Source organism: Phyllobates terribilis, unplaced genomic scaffold (assembly GCF_046119375.1).
Source record: "Phyllobates terribilis strain yellow unplaced genomic scaffold, ASM4611937v1 Scaffold_3__8_contigs__length_932513732, whole genome shotgun sequence".
NCBI lineage: Eukaryota > Metazoa > Chordata > Amphibia > Anura > Dendrobatidae > Phyllobates > Phyllobates terribilis.
In genome coordinates, this window is record NW_027362763.1 from 653,639,192 (window position 1) to 653,656,559 (window position 17,368).

Sequence of the window (17,368 nt, forward strand, 5' to 3'; positions counted from 1 at the left end):
AAAGGATGAAGATCTTCACTGATGAAAACTTCTACAAAAACATTCATTGAGGATTTTGCAAAGAAAATCAGGATTTGCATAGCTCCACCCCCTTCTCAATGCTGAGATGGAGAGGATGGAGGACCTTGTCTGTGTCGTCTCCATGATATTGATGGTGATCGGGGAGGGGAGGTCGGATGAAACGCTCCATGTGATTGATGTTTGTAGCTCTTTTACTATTTGTTTAACAGCTTTTTTGGCATAAAAGCCCATATATTTGTGGATAATAGTTATTAAATTAGAGCTATAATTTAAACAGATATTAGAGAAATAGTCTCTAAGATTTACAGGCATTTAGTAAAATTTTAGGTTTCAAAGAAGATTTGTTAATAGAAAACATTAGTTGAGGAAGACAAAGGTTGAAGAGCTTTAGTTATGATTGAAGGTCCCCAAAAACATCCACTGTAGGTAAGAAAAAAAATTCTGAATTTGCATAGCTCCACCCCCTTCTCAAAGCTAGGATGGAGATGAGCAGCTCACTGCTATATAAAAACCAATAGACTGGAGAGAGCTGACTGGGATGTTAAGAGTTAACCCCTCTCCTGTTGTGTAATTACTGTACACTCCAGGGTCTGGAGGCCGAGCTCTATGGAAACCAGTTGTTCACTATAAAAGATAAAAGCTCTCATTGCTGAAGAATGACAGCAGACAGAAAAAAAGCAAGTCAATTGCTAACTTGCTTATTTTCATGCTGTCTAATTAGTTAAATCAATTTGAGAACTTGATAACAGCCCATATTAATGTAAAATGTTTAACCCCGCCCCTTCCTGTTTATGTAAATTCATGTATCACTCTTGTATCCTCCTGATTGAACCTGTTCTGTGTCGTCTCCATGATATTGATGGTGATCGGGGAGGGGAGGTCGGATGAAACGCTCCATGTAATTGGTGTTTATAGCTCTTTTGATAATTGTTCAACAGCTTTTTTTGGCAAATGCTAAAAAGCTTTAATGTTTGTGAATATCAGAAATACAAGTAGTTTCTCTAGCTTGGGCTGATGTTCTTAAGTCTTAACTTACTTTTTTTGTGGTATGTTATTAGATTTTCATTCTGCAGCAAGAGCTTGGATGAACATATTCTCTGGTTAAGATTTCAACATATCAAGACCAGAGTAGGAATTCTGCACAGCTCCACCTCCTTAGGGGAATTGGGCTAGAAAACATCCCTTCCAAAAGCTGTAGAATTACTGGAAGAAGCAATGGCATCAACTAAGCCCAGCAAGAGTACGGGAGCTCCCAGCTAGCAACTGCTTCTTTCTTCAAGGGTTCTTCTACCTCTTAACTCCCCCTCCCCTTCCTTCCATTTTTTTCAGCATCGGGATGTCATCATATAATACCCAGTGGGAGCGATTAAGAGACTGCAAGCAGCTTTCACTGGAGTCCGGCATACATTGCTCACAAAAGGGTGTCAACTATTTGTGCCAGATTGGTCATAAATGACCCATCACCAACGAAACCACTTTATGGGTAGTTACCCTATCCAGAGAGAGAAAAGAAGAGTGATCATCTCCATATGAAGCCCCCACACTCCTGACAAAGGCATAGTCATGTTCCTGAAGAGGTTCTGTGCAGTTGGGTGTCTGCCTTCAGTAAGTGTACACGCATGAAATTCCCTATCAGTCTTTAGAATATGGAAGGAAACTGGAAAACTGGAGGAAACCCACGCAAACACGGGGAGAACAAACAAACTCCCTGTAGTTGTTGTCCTTGGTGGGATTTGAACCCAGGACCCCAGTACAACGCTACAGTGCTAACCACTGAGCCACCGTGCTGCCCACTTTTAGAGGATTCATCTACGAATCCTCTAAAAGTTCCATACGAAGTTCCATACGTAGTCATCGGATTTCTTCAGAGGTGAAGTTCGTTGAAATGCTCGTTGATTGGAGTTCTTTGTCGATGTCTTCATATTCATTCATAATCACTGGACTCAGAACGTCTTTCCAGAGTCTTTAGTAATTATAACTCACAAGTCATAGCTCTAGTTCTGATAATTACAGATTTTTCCTTTATCTGTAGTTAAAAAGTGCACAATGATGTGGAATTCCACAGCCCCCTTCTAAAGAAGAAAGATCCCCACAATAAATCTTTCACTAGCTCTCTGGACCAAAAGGTTGCAGCAAAAGTCTGGGATCAGTGGCCTCCAAAATGCTGAAGCTTAGGGAGACCCGGCCGAGCTCCCAGCATCCACCTGAGATACCAGGCCGAGCTCCCAGCATCCACCTGAGATACCAGGCCGAGCTCCCAGCATCCACCTGAGATACCCGGCCGAGCTCCCAGCATCCACCTGAGATACCAGGCCGAGCTCCCAGCATCCACCTGAGATACCAGGCCGAGCTCCCAGCATCCACCTGAGATACCAGGCCGAGCTCCCAGCATCCACCTGAGATACCAGGCCGAGCTCCCAGCATCCACCTGAGATACCAGGCCGAGCTCCCAGCATCCACCTGAGATACCAGGCCGAGCTCCCAGCATCCACCTGAGATACCAGGCCGAGCTCCCAGCATCCACCTGAGATACCCGGCCGAGCTCCCAGCATCCACCTGAGATACCAGGCCGAGCTCCCAGCATCCACCTGAGATACCAGGCCGAGCTCCCAGCATCCACCTGAGATACCAGGCCGAGCTCCCGGCATCCACCTGAGATACCAGGCCGAGCTCCCAGCATCCACCTGAGATACCAGGCCGAGCTCCCGGCATCTACCTGAGATACCAGGCCGAGCTCCCAGCATCCACCTGAGATACCAGGCCGAGCTCCCAGCATCCACCTGAGATACCAACCCAGCAGAACTCGGAGCTCAGTCTGGAGCGGCTCTGGAGGAGAAGAACCTGAGGACCCCACACTGCTCCCCGAGACCGATCAGGAGGAAACCCAGAAGAGAACTGCACCCCGGGAACTTGTTGCACAGTAAATAGATATAATCCATAGATTATTCCCTGCATAACTGAGCAGAACTGCAAAACAGAAATTTTAAAATTAACCAACGAAGAAAACAAAGTCCAGAACACAAACATGCGCTTAAAAACAGGAAAATAAAACCAACACATAAAGGAACAGAAATTATGCTTCATATTACTCAATAAAATAAGATCTTTTCATTCTATATAACACAAATATTTTGGCTTTACAGCATTTGCCAAAAAGCTGCCAAGAAAATAGTAAAAGAGCTATAAACACTGATCACATGGAGCGTTTCATCCGACCTCCCCTCCCCGATCACCATCAATATCATGGAGACGACACGGAACAGGAGGATACAAGATTGATACATGTATTTACATAAACAGGAAGGGGCGGGGACAATCCTATTACTGCCTGTATATTAACAGGAAGGGGCGGGGCTTATCCCACTACTGTATGTAGATTAGTGAGAAGGGGAAGGAAGGATGAGGTTGTGAATATTGGCCAATTGCATAAGGAACATCTGCTATCAGAAGACATTTGTTGGGGGAGACAAAGGATGAAGATCTTCACTGATGATCAAAGGTTCACAAAAACTTCCACTAAGGATTTTGCCAAGAAAATTTGGATTTGCATAGCTCCACCCCTTCTCAAAGCTGAGATGGAGAGGCTGGAGGACCTGGTCTGTGTCGTCTCCATGATATTGATGGTGATCGGGGAGGGGAGGTCGGATGAAACGCTCCATGTGATTGGTGTTTATAGCTCTTTTACTACTTGTTTAACAGCTTTTTGGCAAATGCTGAAAAGCCCAAATATCTGTGGAAAATAGAAATGAAATTATAGCTATTGTTTAAACAGGTGTTTGCAGAATAGTCTTTGAGATCAGCAGTCATTAAAAAAAATTTCAATTTAGTTTAAGATCTGATATTAGAAGATTTTAGATGAGAAAATCAAAGGTTGAAGAGCTTTATTGATGATCAAAACTCCAAAAAACAGCCACTGTAGGTTATATAGAAAAATTCTGAATTTGCATAGCTCCACCCCCTTATCAAAGCTAGGATGGAGATGAGCAGCTCACTGCTGTATAGAAACCAATAGACTGGAGAGAGCTGACTGGGATGTTAAGAGTTAACCCCTCTCCTGTGGTGTAATTACTGTACACTCCAGGGTCTGGAGGCCGAGCTCCATGGAAACGAGCTGTACACTATAAAAGATAAAAGCTCTCATTGCTGGAGAATGACAGCAGATAGAAAAAAGCAAGTCAATTGCTAACTTGCTTATTTTCATGCTGTCTAACTAGTTAAAGCAATTTAAGAACTTGATGACAGCCCTTATTAATGTAAAATGTTTAGCCCCGCCCCTTCCTGTTTATGTAAATACATGTATCAGTCTTGTCTCCTCCTGTCTAAATATGAACTGTGTGTCGTCTCCATGATATTGATGGTGATCGGGGAGGGGAGGTCGGATGTAACGCTCCATGTGATTGGTGTTTATAGCTCTTTTGCTAATTGTTCAACAGCTTTTTGGCAAATGCTGAAAAGCCCAAATATCTGTGAAAAATAGAGAAAGAGGAACAACTATGGTTCAAACTAATATCAGTAAGTCTTGACTTTTTGTGTGATGATTTTTATATTATATGGTTCCTTGATGATATGATTAACATTAAGTATTCTAAATAAGCTAAAACATAGGTCTGCAAAAAAATTTTCACGTGCTAAGATTTTATGAAAGGTTTCCGAATATTTCGTTGAATTCAAAAATCCTTATATTTTTGCAGAATTGATTCTAGTTGTTGAGATAATTCATCCATGAAAATAATGCATTCCCCCAAGGCGACGTGTGTGTGATAACAGATGCAATAGCTTTTGGTGTTTTGACTCTTTAGCGTCTTAGGTAATGAAATATCCCATAGAATTATTTAGTATTTCAGTTTGTAGCTTGCAATGCTATAAAAGACAGAATTCTACTGTAATTGATTAACTATCAAATATCTCAGAAATTAGAGACAATCTGGCAAAACCAAAATCATATTCTTAATCGGTGCCATAAACTTAATATAAAACCATTTAGACATCATCGGCACCAAAATCCAAGACCAACGATCATCAAGAAATCTCTAAAGATTTCTGATAACAAAAGACCTTTGACGAGGAAGACAAAGGATGGAGACCTTCACTGATGACCAACGTTCCACTGAGAAAGCTGCCAAGAAGATGAAGATTTGCATAGCGCCATCTCCTGGAAAGCTGCTACCAATGAAATGAAGTGTCAGAAGAGGCCACGACATGAACCTTAAAACCCAGTCAAAACCCATAAGAAGACTGCATGGAGCGCGCTTTTTATAGAAGTTATCCTATATTGAGAGGAGAAAACAGATTGACGCGATGATGAACCCCCACACCCTCGGAAAAGACATCGCTATGTTCTTGAAAAGGTTTTGTACAGTGATATGGGAGCCCAAACACCCACAGCCGCCCCTTCCTGTTAGTCTACACTCAGCAGTAGGACTATCCCCGCCGATTACTGATAGTCTACATACAGTAGTAGGACTATCCCCGCCCCTTACTGATAGTCTACATACAGTAGTAGGACTATCTCCACCCCTTCCTGCTAGTCTACATACAGTAGTAGGACTATCCCCACCCCTTCCTGCTAGTCTGCACACAGCAGTAGGACAATCCCCGCCCGTTCATGCTAGTCTACATACAGTAGTAGGACAATCCCTGCCCCTTCCTGCTAGTTTACATACAGTAGTAGGACTATCCCCACCCCCTCCTGCTAGTCTGCACACAGCAGTAGTACTATCCCCACCCCTTCCTGCTAGTCTACATACAGCAGTAGGACTATCTCCACCCCTTCCTGCTAGTCTACATACAGTAGTAGGACTATCTCCACCCCTTCCTGCTAGTCCACATAGAGTAGTAGGACTATCTCCACCCCTTCCTGCTAGTCTACATACAGTAGTAGGACTATCTCCACCACTTCCTGCTAGTCTACATACAGTAGTAGGACTATCTCCACCCCTTCCTGCTAGTCTACATACAGAAGTAGGACTATCTGCGCCCTTTCCTGCTAGTCTACATACAGTAGTAGGACTATCCCCGCCCCTTCCTCCTAATTTGCATACAGTAGTAGGACTATCCCATCCCTTTCCTCCCAGTCTAAATACAGTAGTAGGACTATCCCCGCCCCTACCTCCTAATCTACATACAGTAGTAGGACTATCTCCACCCCTTCCTGCTAGTCTACATAGAGTAGTTGGACTATCTCCACCCCTTCCTGCTAGTCTACATACAGTAGTAGGATTATCTCCACCCCTTCCTGCTAGTCTACATACAGTAGTAGGACTATCTCTACCCCTTCCTGCTAGTCTACAGTACAGTAGTAGGACTATCTGCGCCCTTTCCTGCTAGTCTACACACAGTAGTAGGACTATCACCGCCCTTCCTCCTAATCTACATACAATAGTAGGACTATCCCAGCCGCTTCCTGGTAGTCTACATACAGTAGTAGGACTATCCCCGCCCCTTCCTCCTAATCTACATACAGTAGTTGGACTATCCCTGCCCCTTCTTGCTAGTCTACATACAGTAGTAGGACTATCTCCGCCCTTTCCTTCTAATCTACATACAATAGTAGGACTATCCCTGACCCTTCTTGCTAGTCTACATACAGTAGTAGGACTATCCCCGCCCCTTCTTCCTAATCTACATACAGGAGTTGGACTATCCCCGCCCCTTCCTGCTAGTCTACATACAGTAGAAGGATTATCCCCTCCCCTTCCTGCTAGTCTACATACAGTAGTAGGACTATCCCCGCCCCTTCTTCCTAATCTACATACAGTAGTAGGACTATCTCCGCCCCTTCCTCCTAATCTACATACAGTAGTTCGACTCTCCCCGCCCCTTCCTGCTAGTCTACATACAGTAGTAGGACTATCCCCGCCCCTTCTTCCTAATCTACATACAGGAGTTGGACTATCCCCGCCCCTTCCTCCTAGTCTACATACAGTAGAAGGATTATCCCCTCCCCTTCCTGCTAGTCTACATACAGTAGTAGGACTATCCCCGCCCCTTCCTGTTAGTCTACTTACAGTAGAAGGACTATCCCCGCCCCTTCCTGCTAGTCTACAAACAGCAGTAGGACTATCCCCGCCCCTTCCTGCTATTCTACATACAGTAGTAGGACTATCCCCGCCCCTTCCTGCTAGTCTACATTCAGTAGTAGGACTATCCCCGCCCCTTCCTGCTAGTCTACATACAGTAGTAGGATAAGCCCCGCCCCTTCTTTTTTTATGTAAATACATGTATCAGTTTTGTATCCTCTTGTATAAACCTGTTCTGTGTCGTCTCCATGATATTGATGGTGATCGGGGAGGGGAGGTCGGATGAAACACTCCATGTGATTGTTGTGTGTAGCGCTTTTATAATTTTTTAAATAGTTATTTTGAAATTTTTGATTTGTTGAAATTTTTGTTAAGTCTGCAAATAGGAGTAATTATTATAGTTTAACCTGATTTCAGCAAGTCTTGGCTTTTCGTCTAATATTGTCAAGTCTATGACATATATTTGTAACTGTTCTATTAGTTTTGTCGCAGTTAGGGTTCTCGACACTGTTTGGTCATTTGTTTAAGATTGAGTCTTCTAACTGAGCTGTATTTGATAAAAAATGCAGAAAGAACCTCCAAAACCAACGATCATCAAGAAAATTCTACAGAAGTTTGCTATCAAGATCTACAATCAACAATGAAGATCTTCACTGATGATGACCAAAGCTCCACAAAAACATCACGGAGGATTCAGCGCAGGAGCTCAAGATTTGCATAGCTCCACCCCCTTCTTGAAAATGGCTACCGAAGAAAGGAAGTGTCGGAAAAGGCACAGCACCAATCTGAAACTTAACCAAGACTTATAAGAAGACTGTACCAGGAGCTGGACGTCAGTGGGACATTCAGCAAAGAAGCACCATTATTTCTTTGAAGCCAAAAGGAGTGGGTGGAAGTGTGTGGTACCAGGATTTCACAAAGTTTGAAACTCTAAGCAGTCAAGCCTTTGGGATGTTCACTTTAATGATATTTTGTGGCAGTTAAGTCAGTGAGTCTTGACTTTTTAAGGAGAAGAAAGAAAATTGACTCTATGAGGAACCGCCACAACCTTGACAAAGACATTGCAATATTGTTGAAGAGGTTCTGTGCCGTGATGCAGAAGCCCAAACACTCACAGCCGCCCCTTCTTGCTAATCTACAGGCAGTAGTAGGAATATTCTTGCGCCTTTCTCATAATCCTTGAAGGGTTCTTCTCATGTTGTCTCTTGAGCAGATCAGAGCTCTGCAGTCTCCTTACAGTCTCCTCACTTCCTGGCCTCCAGCAGGGCGGCTCTCCTCCTGAGTGACAGATCTGGTGAGTAGCAGATCTATAGCATTAGTCGAACTATAAAGCCCAGCACAAGATCTGCTATAACACATTCAGCCATCAGTGGATTGTTCTGAGTCTACCCTGTTATCTCTGTATTTACACATAGAGATAACACAGCTGATGAACAAGCAGAAAGGTCCAAGAGAGAGGGGATTTATCAGCATCACTTCAGAAGTTGAGAGGGAGAGGAGGGAGGTGAGCAGCTCACTGTCCTATAGAAATCAATGGACTGGAGAGAGCTGAATGGTATGTTAAGAGTTAACCCACCTCCTGGAATTTAACTATTGCAGCACTCCAGGGTCTGGAGGCCGAGCTCCATGGAAACAGGCTGCACACAATAAAATATAAAATCTCTCATTTCTGGAGAATGACAGCAGAAAGAAAAAGCTAGTCAATTACAAATTGGCTTATTATCATAACCAACTAATGTCTAACTAATGTCTAACTAATTCAAGCAATTTAAGACCTTTAGAAGACTTTTTGTCTGTTTGTCTTTTCCCAGTAAGTGTCCGTGCACTTATTATGTTTGCAAATGATTTTTCTGAGGAACCTCCACACCCTCAGCAAAGACATCGCCACGTTCTTGATGTGGTTTTGTACAGTGAGGAAGGAGCCGAAACACCCACAGCTGCCCCGTCCTACTAATCTACATACAGGAGTATGATAAGCTCCTCCCCTTTATGCTAATATACACAGAGTAGAATGATAAGCCCCGCCCCTTCATGTTTATGTAAATACATGTATCAATCTTGTCTCCTCCTGTTCTGTGTCGTCTCCATGATATTGATGGTGATCGGGGAGGGGAGGTCGGATGAAACGCTCCATGTGATTGGTGCTTATAGCTTTTTTTTTTTTTTTTTTTTCTTCTTCTTCTTCTTTTTCCTTTTCATATATTATTACTGTTTGTTTAACAACTTTTTGGCAAAAGCTGAAAAGCCCAAATACCTGTGAAAAGCAGATCTAGAAATAGTTGTGTATTATCAATTTATCATCCAGCAACAAAAAAGTATGCTAATAAAGGTTGGTGAAGATTTTCTGTGACTGAAGCTCAACAAAGGCCTCCAGATAAGAATTCAACAAATCAAGACCAGAGTAGGAATTCTGCACAGCTCCACCTCCTTAAGAGAAATGGCTAGAAAACATCCCCTCTAAAAGCTGTAGTATTACTGGAAGAAGCAATAGCATCAACTAAGCCCAGCAAGAGCACAGGAGTTCCCAGCTAGCAACTGCTTCTTTCTTCAAGGGTTCTTCTACCTCTTAACCTCCCTCCTCTTCCTTCCAGGTTTTTCAGCATCGGGATGCCGTCATATAATACCCAGTGGGAGCGATTAAGAGACTGCAAGCAGCTTTCGCTGGAGTCCGGCATACATTGCTCACAAAAGGGAGTCAACTATTTGTGCCAGATTGGTCATGAAGGACCAATCACCAATGAAACCATTTTATGGGTAGCTGCACTATCCAGAGAGAGAAAAGAAGAGTGATCATCTCCATATGAAGCCCCCACACTCCTGACAAAGGCATAGTCATGTTCCTGAAGAGGTTCTGTACAGTTGTGCCGGAGCCATCCACATCCTGAACAGCTATTGACTCTGGACTGGCAAATAGTCGATCACAATCCCACTATCAAGGACCAAGTGTCAGAACATGAGCTCCAGCACCGGCCCCAGTCAGTCTCTTTGGGGAGCTCATACGGACTTAACTGTCCGAGATGTAAGAAATGGCACGAGATGAAGGACTGTAATGAGAATGCCTGTAAGGTTTGTCTGATCACAGGTCATGGAACCAACAACTATCCCGAAGAAGACCACCTGCATGTCTCCAAGATCTGCCCAACGAAAGAGAAAACCTGGGCAACAGTTTGTCTTAGAGTGGCTTCATATTGCGCTTTTCTACACATTTCTGGGTACCGTCTGGGCTTTTTTCCATCTCCACCCGCAACACAGAATTTGGACGCATGCGCCGACAGTTCCATAGACTATAATGGTGCCGGCAGAGAGAACGTCTGCTTTGACGTGCATCATTTTTGGACGTATACGCCTAGTAGACTGCGTCTGGGTGTCCGCCTTCAGTAAGCAAACACGCATGAAAATCCCTATCAGTCTTTGGAGTATGGAAGGAAACTGGAGAACCGGAGGAAAACCACACAAACACGGGGAGAACAAACAAACTCCCTGTAGCTGTTGTCCTTGGTGGGATTTGAACCCATCACCCCAGTGCTGTAAGGCTGCAGTGCTAACCACTGAGCCACCATGCTGCCCACTTTTAGAGGATTCTTCCATATGAAGTTCCGTACGTAGTCATCGTATTTCTTCAGAGGTGGAGTTCGTTGAAATGCTCGTTGATTGGAGTTCTTTGTCGACGTCTTCAGTTTCATTCATAATCAGTGGACTCAGAACGTCTTTCCAGAGTCTTTAGTGATTATAACTCGTAAGTCATAGCTCTAGTTCTGATAATTACAAATTTTTCCTTTATCTGGAGTTAAAAAGTGCACAATGATGTGGTCTTCCACAGGCCCCTTCTAAAGAAGAAAGACCCCCATAATAAACCTTTCACTAGCTCTCTGGACCAAAAGGTTGCAACAAAAGTCTGGGATCAGTGACCTCCACATTGCTGAAGCTTAGGGAGAGCCGGCCGAGCTCCCAGCATCCACCTGAGATACCAGGCCGAGCTCCCAGCATCCACCTGAGATACCAGTCCGAGCTCCCAGCATCCACCTGAGATACCAGGCCGAGCTCCCAGGCCAAGCTCCCAGCATCCACCTGAGATACCAGGCCGAGCTCCCAGCATCCACCTGAGATACCAACCCAGCAGAACTCGGAGCTCAGTCTGGAGCCGCTCTGGAGGAGAAGAACCTGAGGACCCCACACTGCTCCCCGAGACCGATCAGGAGGAAACCCAGAAGAGAACTGCACCCTGGGAACTTGTTGCACAGTAAAGAGATATAATCCATAGATCATTCCCTGCAAAACTGAACAGATCTTCAAGAGAGAAATGTTATAATTAACCAATCTAGTAAACGAAGTGCAGAATACAAACATGCGCTCAAAAGCAGAAAACTCAAATCAACACACAAAGAAATAGACATTATACTTCATATTACTCTGTAGACTGAGATTCAGCATATAGTTTTTTTCTATTTTTCACAAACTTTTGGGCTTTTTGGCACTTGCCAAAAAGCTATTAAAGAAATAGTAAAAGAGCTATAAACACCAATCACATGGAGCGTTTCATCCGTCCTCCCCTCCCCGATCACCATCAATATCATGGAGACAACACAGAACAGCTGGATACAAGATTGATACATGTATTTACATAAACAGGAAGGGGCGGGGCCAATCCTACTACTGCCTGTATATTAGCAGGAAGGGGCGGAACTTATCCCACTACTGTATGTAGATTAGTGAGAAGGGGAAGGAAGGATGAGGTTGTGAATAATGGCCAATTGTATATAGAAGATCTACTATCAGAAGACATTTGTTGAGGGAAAAAAAGGATGAAGATCTTCACTGATGATCAAGGGTTCACAAAAACATCCACTGAGGATTTTGCAAAGAAAATTAGAATTTGCATAGCTCCACCCCCTTCTCAAAGCTGAGATGGAGAGGATGGAGGACCTGGTCTGTGTTGTCTCCATGATATTGATGGTGATCGGGGAGGGGAGGTCGGATGAAACGCTCCATGTGATTGGTGTTTATAGCTCTTTTGATAATTGTTTAACGGCTTTTTGGCAAATGCTAAAAACCTTTAATGTTTGTAAATAATAGAAATACAAGTAGTTTCTCTAGCTTAGGCTGATGTTCTTAAGTTACTTTTTTTGTTGTATATCATTAGCTTTTCATTCTGCAGCAAGAGCTTGGATGAAGATTTTCTCTGGTTAAGATTTCAACATATCAAGACCAGAGTAGGAATTCTGCACAGCTCCACCTCCTTAGGGTGAATGGGCTAGAAAACATCCCCTCCAAAAGCTGTAGAATTACTGGAAGAAGCAATGGCATCAACTAAGCCCAGCAAGAGTACAGGAGTTCCCAGCTAGCAACTGCTTCTTTCTTCAAGGGTTCTTCTACCTCTTAACCCTTCCTCTTCCTTCCAGGTTTTTCAGCATCGGGATGCCGTCATATAATACCCAGTGGGAGCGATTAAGAGACTGCAAGCAGCTTTCACTGGAGTCCGGCATACATTGCTCACAAAAGGGAGTCAACTATTTGTGCCAGATTGGTCATAAAGGTCCCATCACAAATGAAACCATTTTATGGGTAATTGCCCTATCGAGAGAGAGAAAAGAAGAGTGATCATCTCTATATGAAACCCCCACACTCCTGACAAAGGCATAGTCATGTTCCTGAAGAGGTTCTGTACAGTTGTGCCGGAGCCATCCACATCCTCAGCATCTATTGACTCTGAACTGGCAAGTAGTCGATCACAATCCCACTATCAAGGACCAAGTGTCAGAACATGAGCTCCAGCACCGGCCCCAGTCAGTCTCTTTGGGGAGGTCATACGGACTTAACTGTCGGTGATGTAAGAAATGGCACGAGATGAAGGACTGTAATGAGAATGCCTGTAAGGTTTGTCTGATCACAGGTCATGGAACCAACAACTATCCCGAAGAAGACCACCTGCATGTCTCCAAGATCTGCCCAACGAAAGAGAAAACCTGGGCAACAGTTTGTCTTAGGGTGGCTTCATATTGCGCTTTTCTACACATTTCTGGGTACCGTCTGGGCTTTTTTCCATCTCCACCCGCAACACAGAATTTGGACGCATGCGCCGACAGTTCCATAGACTATAATGGTGCCGGCAGAGAGAACGTCTGCTTTGACGTGCATCATTTTTGGACGTATACGCCTAGTAGACTGCGTCTGGGTGTCCGCCTTCAGTAAGCAAACACGCATGAAAATCGCTATCAGTCTTTGGAGTATGGAAGGAAACTGGAGAACCGGAGGAAAACCACGCAAACATGGGGAGAGCAAACAAACTCCCTGTAGCTGTTGTCCTTGGTGGGATTTGAACCCATCACCCCAGTGCTGTAAGGCTGCAGTGCTAACCACTGAGCCACCATGCTGCCCACTTTTAGAGGATTCTTCCATATGAAGTTCCGTACGTAGTCATCGTATTTCTTCAGAGGTGGAGTTCGTTGAAATGCTCGCTGATTGGAGTTCTTTGTCGACGTCTTCAGTTTCATTCATAATCAGTGGACTCAGAACGTCTTTCCAGAGTCTTTAGTAATTATAACTCGTAAGTCATAGCTCTAGTTCTGATAATTACAAATTTTTCCTTTATCTGGAGTTAAAAAGTGCACAATGATGTGGTCTTCCACAGCCCCCTTCTAAAGGAGAAGGATCCCCATAATAAACCTTTCACTAGCTCTCTGGACCAAAAGGTTGCAACAAAAGTCTGGGATCAGTGACCTCCACATTGCTGAAGCTTAGGGAGAGCCGGCTGAGCTCCCAGCATCCACCTGAGATACCAGGCCGAGCTCCCAGCATCCAGCTGAGATACCAGGCCGAGCTCCCAGCATCCACCTGAGATACCAGGCCGAGCTCCCAGGCCAAGCTCCCAGCATCCACCTGAGATACCAGGCCGAGCTCCCAGCATCCACCTGAGATACCAGGCCGAGCTCCCAGCATCCACCTGAGATACCAGGCCGAGCTCCCAGCATCCACCTGAGATACCGGGCCAAGCTCCCAGCATCCACCTGAGATACCAACCCAGCAGAACTCGGAGCTCAGTCTGGAGCCGCTCTGGAGTAGAAGAACCTGAGGACCCCACACTGCTCCCCGAGACCGATCAGGAGGAAACCCAGAAGAGAACTGCAGCCTGGGAACTTGTTGCACAGTAAATAGATATAATCCATAGATCATTCCCTGCATAACTGAACAGATCTTCAAGAGAGAAATGTTATAATTAACCAATCTAGTAAACGAAGTGCAGAATACAAACATGCGCTCAAAAGCAAAAAACTCAAATCAACACACAAAGAAATAGACATTATACTTCATATTACTCTGTAGACTGAGATTCAGCATATAGTTTTTTTCTATTTTTCACAAACTTTTGGGCTTTTTGGCACTTACCAAAAAGCTATTAAAGAAATAGTAAAAGAGCTATAAACACCAATCACATGGAGCGTTTCATCTGACCTCCCCTCCCCGATCACCATCAATATCATGGAGACGACACAGAACAGCTGGATACAAGATTGATACATGTATTTACATAAACAGGAAGGGGCGGGGCCAATCCTACTACTGCCAGTATATTAGCAGGAAGGGGCGGAACTTATCCCACTACTGTATGTAGATTAGTGAGAAGGGGAAGGAAGGATGAGGTTGTAAATAATGGCCAATTGCATATAGAAGATCTACTATCAGAAGACATTTGTTGAGGGAAAAAAAGGATGAAGATCTTCACTGATGATCAAAGGATAACAAAAACATCCACAGAGGATTTTGCAAAGAAAATTAGAATTTGCATAGCTCCACCCCCTTCTCAAAGCTGAGATGGAGAGGATGGAGGACCTGGTCTGTGTCGTCTCCATGATATTGATGGTGATCGGGGAGGGGAGGTCGGATGAAACGCTCCATGTGATTGGTGTTTATAGCTCTATTACTATTTGTTTAACAGCTTTTTGGCAAATGCTAAAAGGTCTAAATATTTGTGAAAAATAGTAATTAAACTAAAGCTACATTTTAAACAGGTATCAAAAAAATAGATTTTGAGGTTTGCAGAATTTGAGTAAAATTTTAGGTTTTAAAGAAAATTTGTTAATAGGTAACATTAGATGTGGAAAACAAAGGTTGAAGAGCTTTATTTATGATTGAAGGTCCACAAAAATATCCACTGTAGGTTATACAAAAAAAATTTGAATTTGTGTAGCTCCACCCCTTTCTCAAAGCTAGGATGGAGATGAGCAGATAACTGCTATATAGAAACCAATAGACTGGAGAGAGCTGACTGGGATGTTAACAGTTAACCCCTCTCCTGTGGTGTAATTACTGTACACTCCAGGGTCTGGAGGCCGAGCTCCATGGAAACGAGCTGTACACTATAAAAGATAAAAGCTCTCATTGCTGAAAAATGACAGCAGACAGGAAAAAAGCAAGTCAATTGCTAACTTGCTTATTTTCATGCTGTCTAACCAGTTAAAGCAATTTGAGAACTTGATAACAGTCCTTTAAATTTTCGATAGCAGACGCTATCTTCTTCAGGTAGATTAGCTGATCTACCTGAGGAAGATAGCGTCTGCTTTCGAAACGCGTCGTGGCGTTAGAGAGCGTACTAAACAAAAAAAGGTTTGTGTGTTGTAACCTAATCCACTGTCTAGTTGTTCTAGCGCTGCACTAGCACCGCAGAATTCCTTCTTTCTTGATTGCTAATCTCCCCTGTGGAGAGCGGTGGAAGCTGCTCTGTTTACAACTAGCCTACTACAGGACCTGCCGTGATTTTCATTGTGGAATGCCCACTTCGGTCACACGGTCCTGGTCATGTGACCGCTGAAGCAAACAGAAGCTCCCTACAACAGTTCCTGCTAAGTTGTGATCATCTTACAGACTCCCACCTGGAAGCGTTTTCCCTTGTTGTGCGGGGCTCCTTTGCACAACAGGACCAGGTGAGTGGTCACTACATCTCCCCCTTCATTTCCCCCCCCCAAAACCTCAGGCTCTTCACCATTGGCGCTCCTACTGTTTTTGTTTTCCATTTAATACCCAGTGGGAGCAATTAAGAGATTGCAAGCAGCTTTCGCTGGAGTCCGGCATACATTGCTCACAAAAGGGAGTCAACTATTTGTGCCAGATTGGTCATAAATGACCCATCACCAACGAAACCACTTTATGGGTAGTTACCCTATCCAGAGAGAGAAAAGAAGAGTGACCGTGTCCATATGAGGCCCCCACACTCCTGACATAGGCATAGTCATGTTCCTGAAGAGGTTCTGTACAGTTGGGTGTCTGCCTTCAGTAAGCGTACACGCATGAAATTCCCTATCAGTCTTTGGAATACAGAAGGAAACTGGAAAACTGGAGGAAACCCATGCAAACATGGGGAGAACAAACAAACTCCCTGTGGTTGTTGTCCTTGGTGGGATTTGAACCCAGGACCCCAGTACAAGGCTACAGTGCTAACCACTGAGCCACCGTGCTGCCCACTTTTAGAGGATTCATCGTTGAGTTCCATACGAAGTTCCATACGTAGTCATCGTATTTCTTCAGAGGTGGAGCTCGTTGAAATGCTCGTTGATTGGAGTTCTTTGTCGACGTCTTCAGTTTCATTCATAATCACTGTACTCAGAACATCTTTCCAGAGTCTTTAGTAATTATAACTCACAAGTCATAGCTCTAGTTCTGATAATTACAGATTTTTCCTTTATCTGTAGTTAAAAAGTGCACAATGATGTGGTATTCCACAGCCCCTTTCTAAAGGAGAAAGAACCCAACAATAAATCTTTCACTAGCTCTCTGGACCAAAAGGTTGCAGCAAAAGTCTGGAATCAGTGGCCTCCAAAATGCTGAAGCTCAGGGAGAGCCGGCCGAGCTCCCAGCATCCACCTGAGATACCAGGCCGAGCTCCCAGCATCCACCTGAGATACCAGTCCGAGCTCCCAGCATCCACCTGAGATACCAGGCCGAGCTCCCAGCATCCACCTGAGATAACAGGCCGAGCTCCCAGCATCCACCTGAGATACCAGGCCGAGCTCCCAGCATCCACCTGAGATACCAGGCCGAGCTCCCAGCATCCACCTGAGATACCCGGCCGAGCTCCCAGCATCCACCTGAGATACCAGGCCGAGCTCCCAGCATCCACCTGAGATACCAGGCCGAGCTCCCAGCATCCACCTGAGATACCCGGCCGAGCTCCCAGCATCCACCTGAGATACCAGGCCGAGCTCCCAGCATCCACCTGAGATACCCGGCCGAGCTCCCAGCATCCACCTGAGATACCAGGATGAGCTCCCAGCATCCACCTGAGATACCAGGCCGAGCTCCCAGCATCCAGCTGAGATATCAACCCGGCAGAACTC

At 44.5% G+C, this 17,368-nt stretch overlaps 4 pseudogenes; 1 reads left to right on the plus strand and 3 right to left on the minus strand.

Moving 5' to 3' along the window:
- Window positions 1-3,151: 3,151 nt before the first annotated feature.
- LOC141260641 (U7 small nuclear RNA) lies at window positions 3,152-3,213 on the minus strand (annotated as a pseudogene).
- A 472-nt stretch (window positions 3,214-3,685) lies between these two features.
- Window positions 3,686-3,747, plus strand: LOC141260642 (U7 small nuclear RNA; annotated as a pseudogene).
- A 7,752-nt stretch (window positions 3,748-11,499) lies between these two features.
- LOC141260633 (U7 small nuclear RNA) lies at window positions 11,500-11,561 on the minus strand (annotated as a pseudogene).
- A 2,842-nt stretch (window positions 11,562-14,403) lies between these two features.
- LOC141260638 (U7 small nuclear RNA) lies at window positions 14,404-14,465 on the minus strand (annotated as a pseudogene).
- Window positions 14,466-17,368: the final 2,903 nt, after the last annotated feature.